Source organism: Phalangium opilio, unplaced genomic scaffold, assembly GCF_054372755.1.
Source record: "Phalangium opilio isolate 3A_F unplaced genomic scaffold, DU_Popi_V2 ptg000017l_1, whole genome shotgun sequence".
In the NCBI taxonomy this organism is placed as follows: domain Eukaryota; kingdom Metazoa; phylum Arthropoda; class Arachnida; order Opiliones; family Phalangiidae; genus Phalangium; species Phalangium opilio.
In genome coordinates, this window is record NW_028324151.1 from 2,714,290 (window position 1) to 2,727,127 (window position 12,838).

General features: G+C 32.2%; 1 protein-coding gene across 4 annotated transcripts in view; it reads left to right on the top strand.

The window, feature by feature from the left end:
• The window catches only part of klu (zinc finger protein klumpfuss), a 53,681-nt gene extending 42,241 nt beyond the window's left edge, over nt 1–11,440 (top strand). For all 4 annotated transcript variants that reach the window (XM_089866274.1, XM_089866272.1, XM_089866273.1 and 1 more), the window contains one exon: nt 8,866–11,440. The gene's annotated coding sequence lies outside the window, so the exon portion shown is untranslated. The remainder of the gene's footprint in view (nt 1–8,865) is intronic.
• Nucleotides 11,441–12,838: the final 1,398 nt, after the last annotated feature.

A 12,838-nucleotide genomic window follows, 5' to 3' on the forward strand; every position in this document is an offset into this window, starting at 1 on the left:
TACCAAAAATTCAACTTTACACGCGGTTGTGTTCGAACATACAAACAAACGGTTACATTTTGTCTTATACCTCGAAAAAGAATTAAGACTATCCCCAAGGAGCACCCTTATACCTAATTTAGGCTCGGGATGGACTTGTAATCTAAGAATAGCGATATCTCCCCCGCCTAGCCTTAATTCGAAAGACATTCCCGCACGTTTGTTAAAGGCACCCACGACGAGTATGTACACTGGCGGTCGCCGCTTAACTTGCCTTAAGCCTTGATAGCTTCTGCAAGTACCTACCACCGTTGTTACAGACAAATTAGAGCTAGTGAAAATTATAAATAGTTTGAGCTTAGATTTGCAGAATTATTATAGTCCCTCCGGTTTCCTTCTTAGCTTTCCTTTTTTTTCGTTTGAAGGAATTGTAAGCCCCGTTACTTGGAATCTCGTCAGTAAGTCCCGGATATTCACCGTTAGAGAAAGCTTTCGGTTTAAAAGGAGCTAGCTAGACGCGTACGTGTCTTGGAAATGAGTAAAAGATTTACAAATGGAAGCGTGCGTGCACTCTCGATCTGAAAAATACCTCGCAAACAACGTGTTTTGTTGCAAAGAAGCGTGTAGCGTATAACTTCGGCAAAGTTCACACAGCAATTTATTTCTAACAGTGGTTAGCGAATATTTGTCTCTTCTTTTTTCCCCCACTGTAACATACAACCTTCTTTCTTTTTATCTAACTTCTAAAATGCTATAAATGCTCAAATTATCAATTTATAATCTTATATAAATGAGGTTAAGTTTCCGTTCACCTGTTTCCCGTGATTCAAATTATGGACGTCGACTTATGGCGTTTTCTAAATCGAACCATTTACCCCTTACCTCTCTCAGCCTGTTAGGATTCAATTCGACCAATCCGGTATAGGGGTAAGTGGTTCTATTTAGCAGACGCCTGCCACTAAAGTAATGGCGTATGGCGCAATAGTCCTTGATAGATTTTAAGTCTAATTAAATGCTAATTATTTTGTAATTAAGAGATCACATTTAATTATGTTCGGGGCTTTAAGTGGACGCCGTAAATTTATGTTTATTTACGCTCGAATCCAATGGTGTTAGTAACCAAGTAACGAATTGGGAATGGGAAGACACCAAGTTATCCTTAAAATCGTTTAAATTGCACTTGGGACGTTGTCGCTGTGAGATTTTGTAAATATTTGTCTCTCTTTTGTTCAAAGTTGCCCCGTAATTCTTTTTCTATCTCATCAGCCTAACGCTTTTGTTCTGTTCTTAATTCTTATGGATTCTTTTTTTAGTTCACGTCCCCACCCGCTCAAGTATATACTCGTGTGTGTGTCTTATACCCTCTGCTCTGCTGCTGGTCGAGGTCGTCTAGAATTCCGAACCCTTTTTCTAAAATTGTTTTTTCTCCTAGTTAGATTTTCTTCTTCTACTAATTTTAGTCGCCTTCCACGAGACACATCCTCTTCGTTAGGGATCGGATACTTCGTTAATTAATTAATTTGAAATCACGGGAATTGAATCACTCTCTCGTGTATCCACACAAGGTTTTCCATAAAGGGTTGGCCGACCCCAAAAGCCGAGGAAAGAAACGAGGAAATGCTCAAAGAAAAAACTCCCACCTTGCAAGCACACGTCGCGCGAAAACCATTTATTACTTTAATTATACTTAAGCCGACTTAAGCTCGCATTATCGAGTAATTTTTCAAGAACATAGCGTGTCATTAGTTCTTCTTCAACTTGGGGCCCTTTCCTTAATTAAAGACGGTTAATTGGACCCTATCTTGGTGGCCTAAACGTTATAACTCGATTATGAATTCTCCTGCCAAGTTTGTAGACATGCTTATATACTTATCCGCGTCTAACTAAATTATATAAAAAAGACTTGGTTTGCCCAAGCCTTAAAAACAAAACGATAAGAGTTTTTCCAGTTGTCTGAAGCGCGGATATTTTTTTTTCTATTGAATTTTAAAGACAATCCGTATTTTACTACTCTTTAGAATTTAATTCAATCACCTGATTTTACTGCTAATGGATTAGTTTCCTATAAATTAATTGAAATAAAAAATTACTTATCTCAGATTTTTCAAGAACAGTTCCATTTTCCTGAAACATTTTATCATGAAATTTTTTCTTTTCAATGGAGAACGTACTTTAATTTTCAATTAATATTCTCATTAATAATCTATATCTATATAAATCAAAGTCCTGACTGACTGACTGACTGACTGACAGACTGACTGATAATCAACGCCCAGCCCAAACCGCTTGCCCTAGAAGGCTAAAATTTTGCAGGAACGTTACTCATAAGTAGTAGGCGCGTACTAAGAAAGATTTTTCCAATCCGCCGCCATCTTAAAAAATGGCGCCCAGAAATGTAAAATATATTTTCTATGCAATTAAGTACGCGCGTTTCAACCGATTTCACAAATAATTAGTACACTGGTTTGCTTTAACCTTGAGACGGGCTGAATGGTCTTTCGGGCTAGATTTTTCGCCATCTTTTAAAATGGCGCCCAGAAATGTAAGAAAATATTCTCTATGCAATAAAATCCGCGCGTTTCAACCGATTTCACAAATATTTAGTACAATGGTTTCCTTTAACCTATAGACGGGCTGAAAGGTCTTTTGGGTTCCATTTGTTGCCATCTTTTTAAATGGCGGCCAAAAACTTAAAAACCCTTCTTTATGGAATAATGTCCGCGTGAAAAGTAATAAAAAATATCCCGACGGGCTGACGGACTGTGCCGAGTGCCTTCGCTCCTAGGGGTAACGGCTAGTGTATTATATGCGGTCTTTTCGAATACAAAAGGGGGCTGTTATCACCTTTCTTATATTTGATAAACGTGTTCGTTTCTTCTTTAAGCACAGTCACAATTATTCAACTGTGTATATCAGTACTTGTGGGGAAGATTTTAGAATTGTTGGTTGAGTTGCTATTTAGTTGACAACATTATGAAATCTTGATGTGTTTAAAACCTTTTGAAAGGAAAATTCTCGGAAATTAAAAAAGAAAGAGTCAATTAGATTAAATTTACACGATATCCCTCAAAATAATTAATGCATGATAAAATGTTTCAGGAAAATGGAATTGTTGTTGAAAAATCTGAGATAAGTAATATTTTATTTCAATTAATTTATAGGAAACTAATCCATTAGCAGTAAAATCAGGTGATTGAATTAAATTCTAAAGAGTAGTAAAATACGGATTGTCTTTAAAATTCAATAGAAAAAAAAATATCCGCGCTTCAGACAACTGGAAAAACTCTTATCGTTTTGTTTTTAAGGCTTGGGCAAACCAAGTCTTTTTTATATAATATCTGTTCCTTCAGCCTTAATTTGTATTAATCTGTTATAAAAATAATAATATGCTTGTCAAACGTCATTAATTCGATGTTCCAGTAAGATGTTCGTGAGCATATTGGCTCACTCCAAGTGCCTCTCTTTATTTTATGGGAAAGATTAAAATTTTAAATCATTTTGCAGGGGAGTGGTAAATTAATTCACAATTTTTAGGCGGGTGGTTAATTAATTCACCATTGATAGGCGGGTGGTAACTTATTTCATATAAAATGGCGGTTGGTGAATCAATTAAGTTTAGTTGACCTTTTTGTATAGATTTAAAAAAAGTTATTTCTAAACCACGCGCCAGCACGCGCACATTTCATTGAAAGTTTGTTATTTAAGAATTTTCCCTTATATATACTAAGATTCTTCATCAAAAATAGATAACGAGCTTTCCAAGACTCGAACCTGCAATGTTTTGCCTCGAATGCAAACGCGTCATCCATTACGCCACAAGCCCGGACTTCTAACAAAAAAATATCCAAACGTTGTATTTATAGGATTATTTCATTTATGTTGAATAAAAGATCTGTAAAAATGAACACCGAGCTTGCCAGGACTCGAACCTGCAATCTTCTGCTCCATAGGCAGACGCGTTATCCTATGCGCCACAAACCCGATGGAGGCTGAACAAAATGCTATGAAAACAGTGTAATATATGTAACGGTTTTACCATGATTTATAAATTAATTAAAATAAAATACTTAGACTAAATTGTTCTTAATCAAACTTCAGAAGTTCAACATTCAATAGTTGTTTGATAATTCAAAAGTGTTCCGAACCTTAACTTTGCAGTGGTTTCTGAGTTATTCGATGGAGTGGACCACCAAAAATCCTATGCTTTTTCTATGGGAAGCTAAGCCTAAAATCTGTGAATTATTTCTTTAACATTACGGGAGGGTGTGGGTTCTTATCTAGAAGGGCCTACCGGCCCTCTAGAATATTCCATCAAACATTTTTAATTGGAAAATATACCATAGATTAAGGCTAAGGAAGCAAAGGGTTATTTACATTCTGTATGGCTTTATCTTCGTTATCTTCTTATCATAGAATAAATTATGATAGGCCTTTCCAATGGGTTAGCTAAGGTGCCCCGTGGAAGTGTGGCGAAAGGCGTAAAGATGATGGCGCCTGTTACAGATGCGCTGCTGTTTGTAAAAGCGGGTTGGGTTTTAAGATGTGTTATTAAAATGCCATTTTAATTTTAGCACCTATAACAATAGAGTTTGAGAACAAGGGTTGGTATGAAGAACAAAGAAAATGGTTTATTTTAATTTAATTAACGACTTATACCTAAGATAAATTTAATTGCGTTGAAAAGTGATTAAAATATCATAGTCGGATACGTTTTATCTTGCGGCTCGGATTAAGTAGTTGAATAAATCATTTAGCAAATTCGTAATTAGAGTAGATTGAATTAACTCTCGGTCAAGGAAAGCGGAACATTCTAGTTCAAGATAAAGATGTTGAAATAGAAAACATGTCTTCAGGAGCGGTAATGTAGGGATGTCACCAGTAAGACTACATTCGAATATTAATGTCTTTAAGTTGTCTGGGAATTCAAAAACAAATGCGAAACAAAATACACCTGTTACTTTGTTTCAATGTTGGAACAAAGCTGGAATTTTCCAAAGGTATTTGATAGTCAAAACCAACTTGAGACGTCTCCAAACGAACTTGTACTCGTGCAACCGTATTATTCCTCCATGCTTTTAGACATCCCCCCTACCCCTTAAAATTGGGCTTCACTCTGAACACCGCGATGTAACAGTGAAGCATCTTACCAGGGGCTTTCCATGAATTTTTATCTTAAGTTGAAATATTTCATATTTTGTACCTTGAAACGAAAGGACACGCATTACGTGAGGGCGTAATATAATCCCACGCGTATCTTTTAACCCCCTTTAAGATTTCTATCTTTTATTTTATAAATGGGAAAAACGTTTTATACCCAACAAAATAATTAAAACGTTTTTCCCTTTGCGCAATAGGGAATTTTATAATTTAAGAAGAAAAAAAGTTTTATTTCGCTTTTTATTTCAAGTTGGGGTCCGATTAATTAAGTTTATAATGTAAAGGACCCAACCTTGGCGATATGGCGTAGTTTTAAGTGGTTTTTGAGCTTAAAAATTGGATAGAATTTCCCCCGGTAGCGTGTAGTTTGTCGATTACGTATTGGTGGAGTTTTCTCTCGTTACCGCTTCAGGGTTTTTTTAATAACAGGTTTTTTACTCTCTCGCGTACGACCTCCAACAGCAGGTGAGCGACGGCCTTGCTTGCCCTCGATAATAATGTTTTATATAATAAGTTCCCCGCCAGTCTCTCTCCAAGAAAACCTTTTTTTTAGTTCATTCTTTCTTTCTTTCTTCCGACTTATTATTCTCTGATCTTGGATGGTTTTTCATTTTTTTTTAAGTTAGGACTTAGGAGAAAGTTCATTTACGATGCGTTGCATCTTTTCGGAATGTTTCTCTCCGATGAGGGAAATTTTTGGCTTCCGTTTGGTGATTGATTAATATATTACCCTTTTTTCGGTATTACGTTTTGGGGGCTAAATGATTTTTCGGTGGAAGTTACCCTGGGTTTGTACGATTGGTAGGTTGTTCTGGGAAATTTTATCAGTGTTTTTTTGCGGGGTTACTTTGGATTTTCCATGTTGCAATAGACAGAAATTGAACTTGATCTCTTTAAACATTTAGAGGAACTTTGATAACCACTTTATAGACAGTGTGCTGACACGTATTGCCAGTCATTTGTGACGTGTGCAATTCAGTTCTGTTCGATTCAGTGATCATTCAGTTCCAAACCTGGGGTAAATGTTCTCACAAACATTCTATTTCTACAACCCTGAAGCCCGGTTAAAAGTAACGATTAAGAAACTTGGGAGGAAATTTCTTAAGCGCATACTTGATCTACAGTTTATAAGAGTCTGCTGTCGATATTCGGCGAAAATTTGATAAAAATTCAAACCAAAAATGTTAAACAACATCTGTCCCAAAGGCAACTAACCAACCAACCTTCTTAACTCAAATTTAACCAATTAATAACAACACTGTTGCTTCACAACAGCTTAGCAATAGCAGATGTGAATGAATGTTGTGTCCCTCCTAATAACAAACACACCAGTCCACCTCGACGTTTTTCCTACAATTTGAAACGCCTCGAAGTAAACAGATTATTTTGTTAAGCCTAACTTTTTAGTCTAAGAAATACCATGCGTCCAAACAGGCATTGACCTCCTATAAGGATTTATATCCCTTTTTTAGTACGCTAGATTAGACATCTTCGAGATTCCGAAAATAAGTACGGATTCCCTATACATAATCCCTGCAAAAATATATATATATTTCACCCGTTAAGCCTTGGTCTTAAAAAAAAAAAAAAATACGCGGATTCCCGGATTCTACTTTCTAGACTATTATTGGTTTTATTACGGTAAGATTTCATTTTATAAAGGGATCTTAGCAGCGAGGGGTGCTGTTGATTTTTGGGGTCCATTGACAAAGACACCTTGCGTACCATGAAGGGGGACCCGAGATGTGACGCGGGTATTGTCCTTTGTACCTTACCTTGCTTGTATTGTATATGGTACAACCTCTTGGGTTAAGGCTTAGGACAGACCCTTGGTTTGTAGGGTTAAAAAACGTGGCCTCTTTTTTTGAAAAGGGTGTACTTTTTCACCTTTCCTGCGGTTGCCGCTTGGCTTCACTTAAAAAGCATTGAAACCAAATATCCCGGAACATAAACGAACACAATACCGTCTACCTAGGTCCTGTTATGAATTTTTTTTTTGGGTGGTTTTGGATTTCAATAATAGCAAGTGCAATGCATGCAGAATACGAGGGTTTTTTCTCTTTTATTTGTATATATATGTATGAATATATGTAGGGGTTATACCGTTTTGAAATTTCATATTTTTTATTGTAAGTCAAGATGAAGAATGTTTTCGTTTTTTTTCTTTTTTAAATTTTATTTTGGTAAAATTATTCAAGAATATTTTAAAACTGGGCCCAATTACTCGGGCCCTGATTGTCGGAACCACAAGTACTTAGTACCGTTGGAAAGCTAAGAAATAGGGATATAACATATCCAAAGGACTTCCCTGTATCTCTTATAATGGGTTCGTGTAAAAAAGTACGTTTGTTGAGGACGTTTATAAACATTTTGCTTAATTACTCGGACCCTGATTGTCGGAACCACAAGTACTTAGTACCGTTGGAAAGCTAAGAAATAGGGCTATAACATATCCAAAGGACTTCCCTGTATCTCTTATAAAACCAGAGTAATTGCGTAATTAGAAAATTATCTTCAAATCTGTTGTGTAAACAATATAATAAACAATAATATTATAATAGGAAAAATACCTGAGCATAGCCGAGTGGTTTACCCCTTGAATATAAATTAGACGTAAACAATTCTAGTCGCAAAAGCTGCCTAGGTAATTGGTGGCATTTTGCATAAGGGCGTGCCAAAAAAAAAAAAATACAATTACCATAAAAATATACCTCTACCACGCCGTAATATTTTAAATCAAGATTAGCTTAGCTTTATATTTTAATTACAAAAATTTATATTCGCGTGGGATTACGTACAGAAGGAAATTCCGATTTCTTTATCAAAACTTCTGATAAAATTTAAGGATTTTTTTTATATTTTATTTCGGCTGCTGGGAAATTCAAGTTTTCTTTCTTTTTTTTCTTTTTTGAAACCAGGAAAAAAGTTGCGAGGTGAAAAACAAGATTTTTTTTTTCAACAAGACAGACTATAGTCTATCATTAAAATATATAACGCAATATTAAACCCCTTATGGCACTTTTCTATAAACGTATAAACCGCCAACTCAAGCGTAATAACAGATCTTAATCGGGATCGATTAGCTAATGCCATAACATAACAAATAATAAATAATTTCATGAGAAACAAGTTATTAAATTTCATGGTAAACATTATACTTGTCCCAAAAGGATAGGCACTTTTGATAATAGATAGGTTAGATGTATACAAATTGATATAATTTGATATATAACTTAATTTCATTTAATTTTCTTGAGGTTTCTGTTGATATTATCATTTTAATTTTCTTTTTATTGTTATTGTTGTTGTTTGTGGGGATTAAAATTTCGTGACGTAGTTATGAGCCAAATTTTACTGGTGCATTGGTTGAAATTTGGGTGCTATAGCTATTCTTATTGTAATTTAAAATTTGATATTAGCATTTTTTTAAATTATTTTATTTTTGTTATTGTTGTTATTTATGGGAATTAATTAACGTTTTGTGACGTAGTTACGAGCCAGGTTTTTCTAATTTTTACTGGCGCATTTGTTGAATTTTGGGCGCGAATCGGTGCCATTCTTGGTGTAATTTAAGAATATCGCAATTGAAATTTTAATTGACAAAATTGAAATTAACCAAAATACTTCATACAATATCACCTATTATCACAATTGAAAATATGTTGTGTTAATTAATATAAATTGTTTCAATTTTTAATCATGAATTTTTCTTTTTTTCTCTCTTTGCAGCTCTGTACAAAAAATTATTTTAAAAAAAGAAAAAAAAAATGGAGAAAATTTAAAAATACCAGAATGCAGAAGACAAAATTATGGAGAATTTATTGGTTTTTGGACGCCATCAAATATTTGCGTTGCGTGACCGTGTGTGTGCCAAGAAAGCTCACCTTGCCCGTATGTCTTTTCAAATTTTAATTACCCCCCCCCCCTACACATTTCATTCCTTAAAACATTAATTATTCAAATTAGGCCCGAATTTGTTTTTATTTGGTGTTCGTGTTTTCGGTAATTTTTTTCAAAATAAACAATGTACCTCCTCCATTGATTGGTTAGAAGAAAAAAAAATTAGTTTTACCAATATTATTTAATGGCCATTTTTTTAATATAATTAAACCTAATTAAAATTAGGTTAATGGCGTCGGCTTAAAAGAAAGCGGTGGTTGTGAAATTGATGATTTTTTATTTCTCTAAGAAGTGAGATTAATATTTAAAAAAAAGGGAATTAATTATTGATAATACTCCGTAATTAAACCACGTTTTTAAAAACGTCGAAAAATAGTGCCAAAAAATACTCACACATTTTTATAGTTTTAATTTTTATTAATTTTTAATTAAAATTAAATACACATTTGCGTAAAATGTAAACTCGTCTAAACAAATTTTTTAGATTTGGAAATGTAGATATAGATTAAATTCAATTATTAATTATTATTATTTCGTTTATTTAGGATTTAATGCCTCAATTTAATCTCATTAACACTTAACCAATTAACGCAGCTATATACAGCCTGTTCTAGTCCTTACAAATATTTTTTTTGTTTTCCTTTTTTAATGTGTATTGAGGTTTTTTTAGCTTAAGGTTAATTTTCCCCCATAGGTAAAAAAAAATATTAATTGTTTTTGCCAAATTTTAAGTAGAAACTTTTAGAGCCACACAAATAATAAATTAAAAACATAAATGGCTTGATTAAAAAATATAAAAACTCATTAGAAACACAAGAAAAATACTCGATATATGAGAATTGCTCAATTTTTCTTTTAAAAATAATTCTGAGTATAAGGTTTTAGCGTAGATTTCTTTTAGTTAGTTTAAAAAAATATTTTTCTCAAAATATATTAAAACAAAATTGCTCCCATTTTGAGAAAAGAAAAAAAAAAGTTAATATTGAGCTCAAAAAAACATAAATTTAATTCCAAAATAATTAATTTGGGATTTAGTTAATTAATTATTTAGTTTAATTTTTGCCCCTATGTACAAAACTTTTCGTCTTAAACAAAGAAACAAACTCGCATTGTAACATAGTACATAATTAAATTATAACTAATTTTCACCCCTTAAGTACTTAAAAACAAATAAATAAAATTCCACCCATGAATTTTTATTAATTAATAAATTAATTAATTAATTAAATTCATGGTTTATACCTTTTTCCCTTTAATTATTATTTATACACGATACCCTAATATTTGTGAATTTTTATTTTGTGGCAGTAACTTAATTTTAATTTTAATTAAAAGTTTTGGTACGGTTTTTAAACTGTTTTAAAAAGTATTAATATTAATAATTTTCTTCGCCAAAAATTAATTGATTTAATTTGGTTTTTAATCTAATTAATAAAAAAAATTATTATTAGAAATTGAATAAAAAAATTACAAAATAACAACCTGTAGTGACTAAACACACCTAAATTGCTCAATGATAAAAAATGTGGTAAATTAATTCAATTAAAATAATAATTTAAAATATAATATACCTTTAAATTTAAAAAGGTATATTAAACTCAAAAAAAAAAAATTATTAAAAACATTAAAAAAAATACTTACGTAAATAAAATAAAAAAATACCGTTGTTTAATGGTTGTTTACTCCTGTGATTCACATCTTTGTAAATAGATAACTCCTTAAAAAAGTAAATAAGAAAACAAACAAACAAAGGTTTTTTGAGGTTTTTTGTAAATATGAAAAATTGAGGAGGAAAGTTTAGTACTTTCATTGATATAAAATTTACGGTAATTTTGAATAAAATGGTTAATTTAATGTGTAAAAAATTGTGAAGAGAATTAACCATTTTGTTTAAAATATCCATGAATTTTTGGTGTGTAATGTTTTACAAAAAAAAAAGAAATTTGAAATTAATTTTTTGAAAGTGGAAAAAAAAAATAAATTTGAAAAAAAAAAAATAAAAAATTAAATATAATACAAAATAATATCATTTATTTTGAGGCGTATATAAACTATTTTGATACCAGCCGTAAGTGAAAATAAAATTTATCTCGCGTGAAACCAAGCACCATTTATTATATTAAAAAAAATAAATAAATAAAATGTTGTTCGACACGTTATATATTACTATATGATAAAATTCGTCGCGAAAATAAAAAATTGTTTTTACTAATCTGTTGAAAGATAAAATTTAAAAAAACAAAAGCGCACTTAAATATATCACTAATTTCTTTATTTAACGAGAAATGTTACAAATTGTCACCTCTGTGTAAGAAATAATATGTCCAAAAAAAAGGTGAAGCGATATAATAATAATAATATTATAACAAAAACAAATAAGGAATTAAAAATCTTTTTATTTAAATTTTCGTTTGTTTTTACTGTAATTTGGGTCTTGCTACTCCAGTGGGTATAAGTATACAGCCTCCATTGTAACGGTAATCCCCCACCCCCAACCGTTACTCGGACTCCGTTCGTTTCGTTGTCAGGTGATGCCAAGTGCCCCGCTCTTTTTCCCTTCCTTTCACTTTATTTGCACTATATTCATAAAATAACTATCAAACGCATGCTAGTAAGCCTATGCCATTTCATAATTAACTTAATTTTCATTAATCACATATTTAAAGCACTTCAAAATAATTTATTAGAATGACAAACTTGAATCTTCCCCTCCAGTGGTACCACTTTTTTGTAATAGTATGCATACTCCATGTTAACACTTTTCAAAGAACTTTCCCCCCTTTTTTCCGCTACCGAGGCCGTAGCCCACGGTAAGCAATGTGAAGCTCGGTCCCTGTAACCATTTTAATTGTACTAAATTATGTTTAATTAACAGTCCCAAATAACCAAATAATATATAATTCAGGTAAGATTAACTCTCCTAATCTCATATTTAACAGATTTAGTTAGTTAGTTATTGTTTAAATATGATAAAACTTGTAGATTTGTTATCGGTCTGTCAGTGTCAGTGGGTGACCCTAAGCCTAAAAACAAGCGGGAAAGCCCTATTACTAGGTAATATTTGGGATGCGTAACGTAGGCTCCGCTCGACGGGATGGGACGTGTTTGGCCGATTTTTGGAAGGATATTTTTCATATGGCCCATCAAAGGAGGATGAAATTATGAATTTATTTCGAATTCATAATGAATATTGGATGCGATTTCTCCCGATTCATGTATGATGAGTCGTTTTTTATCGCTGAAAGTTTTCAGAACAAAGCCATGGATTGAAGTTTGGGTGAGTGTTTGAATTTTGATATCAGTTGTGGGAATGTGGGTAACTTTTATCTGGGATTATTTTGATAATATAGGCCTAATAGAGGTTTGGTGATTTTTCTATCGTTTCTTGGGCTTACTTTAGTTCATAATTAATTATGTTTATGTCAATATTAATATTGAATTGCAATTGTTTTGGGAAAGCTACTGAATTGTTTTCCGGTAAACTTAATTAATTAGATTTGAGTCTAGGCTTGGGTTAATTAGCTAAACAAATCGACATAAATTAATTTCTTTTAATCAAATTTTAATTTTAATTGAATATTATATTAATTCAAATTTAAAAAAGTTAAAAAATGAAAATAAATTATTTATTTACATAATGGGGTTCAAGTTTTTGGTCGCAAAATAATTTTATTAAAAGGAACCACCTGTAACTGTATATAGCAAACAACTTATCCTAGATTTAGTCTAGAGATTATAACTTCCAAAAACTCTACCAGAATATTATAATAAGAGAAATATATATAAAAAATTGAGCTCCACA